The sequence below is a fragment of the Saccopteryx bilineata genome, chromosome 2 (genome assembly GCF_036850765.1).
Source record: "Saccopteryx bilineata isolate mSacBil1 chromosome 2, mSacBil1_pri_phased_curated, whole genome shotgun sequence".
NCBI lineage: Eukaryota > Metazoa > Chordata > Mammalia > Chiroptera > Emballonuridae > Saccopteryx > Saccopteryx bilineata.
In genome coordinates, this window is record NC_089491.1 from 228596716 (window position 1) to 228598792 (window position 2077).

Sequence of the window (2077 nt, forward strand, 5' to 3'; positions counted from 1 at the left end):
GTGCTGTGGTTGTGAAGCTGCTACATGACTGTTCCTCTTTTCAGGGTATCTTCCTGACCGAGTTGCTGTGCCTTGGTGGGTAAGTGTGTCCCTTGTGCCTCCGTGTGCCTATGTGGGTCATGGAATTTTCTGTTCTACGTTGTTAGCCAAAAAGTAGATAACATTGTGCATATTCCTCTCTCAAAATAGGAACCATTATAAAGTTGTTTTCTAACTATGTATTCCTTCATTGTTTTTTTTTCCCCTTGTAGCATATGGGCCCTTCAAGGAGAAAGATGTTGTAAGTGAATAAAGGGTTTTTGGAGCTAGCCACAAAGGTTGAAGTCACCTTGCCCTCCAAAATCTTATTGGCAGTGTCACAAAGAGGCCAGTTTAAGAAGTCGGCAGAAAGGCCTTGTGCGGCAGCTGTGTTAGGCTTGCTCGCTGGTTTACTGGCTGCAAGCCCTTTGCCTGATTAGTGCGTGAGCACATGGCGCTGCCATATAGGCTATGAGTGCTTGCGCTCAGGGGGATTGCGGATTGCCTGTCACTGTGAGGGGCCACTTTTGCTGTTTGTTTGCCTGAGAGGTGGTTTCCCCTGCCTGTGTACTTGTCTGCCATTGAGAGACTTTTTTTTTTTTTTTTCTAAAGAGCTCTGAATTTGGGGAGGACTCCGCTGAGGGGACGTGAGTGAGTCTCCAAAATCCCTATTTTGAATGGGACCGGAGGATGATTGTTTTTCCAACTCCTGTCTTCACAGGGACCTTTAATTCTTACTCTTGTTTATTTATTTATTTATTTATTTGTATTTTTCTGAAGCTGGAAACGGGGAGAGACAGTCAGACAGACTCCCGCATGCGCCCGACCAGGATCCACCCGGCACGCCCACCAGGGGCGACGCTCTGCCCACCAGGGGGCGATGCTCTGCCCCTCCGGGGCGTCGCTTTGTTGCAACCAGAGCCACTCTAGCGCCTGGGGCAGAGGCCAAGGAGCCATCCCCAGCGCCCGGGCATCTTTGCTCCAATGGAGCCTCAGCTGTGGGAGGGGAAGAGAGAGAGCGAGAGGAAGGAGAGGGGGAGGGGTGGAGAAGCAGATGGGCGCCTCTCCTGTGTGCCCTGGCCAGGAATCGAACCCGGGACCTCTGCACACTAGGCCGACGCTCTACCACTGAGCCAATCGGCCAGGGCCTGCCATTGACAGACTTTATTAAACGGAATGTCCCAACCCTTTCCAGCTCTGCAGTTTTTCTACCTTCTGCCCAAGTCGAAAGTGAACCTAGCTGGGCTTGGCCACCGGCATTGCAGGCCTCCAGTGACCCCTGCATCTGGTTTTGTGTTATGATTCAGGTAGGCACCGGCCTCTCCCTGAGATATGCTGGGCCACTTGCTAATGGCACTCAGACTTGGGAGCATCTGGAACCTTCTGTGGCCCTGCCATCTCCCTCCTCCTTCTCCAAGGCCAGAGAGGACGACAGGTCTTGGCAATGTGAAGAGAAGATGCCCCAGTGGCTGCAGGGTCACGCCACATGCTGGGGAGGCTCTGCCTTCTTCTACGGGAGAAGTTTCCCCAGTGTGGGGCACCGTGTTAGGCTTGCTCACGGGGTTACCAGCCGCAAGCACTGTGCTTGACTAGTGCGTGAGCACGTGGCAGAGGCACGTGTGCAGAGCCCGTGTAAGGCTCTGGGTGCTTCCCCTGGGGGGCCATTCTCCCAGGTCACTCTCCCGCCACCATGAGGTGCGGTTTTCCTTGCTCCCTGGCCCTTACTGCAAATGGCAGGGTTTTTTTATATCAGCTCTTTCCCTTTTGTTGTTTATTTGCTCACCTATCTTTGCGAGCCTCCAATAAACCAGTATGGCCCAACACTTTCCGGCTCTGCAGTTTCTCTACCATCTGCCCAAATCCTGCCTGGCCTTGGCCGCTGGCATTACACTCAGATTAGCATCAGGTTAGGATTGGGTTTGGGTTAGGATTCTGGTTTTGTAGTCTTAACTTCTCTTTATTTTTAGAACCTGATGGGGCGGGTGGGCTTGGGCCCCTCACCTGAGTGTGCTGGCCATGCCCTGAGACAGCACTCGGAGGCCCGAGAGCACCTAGAACC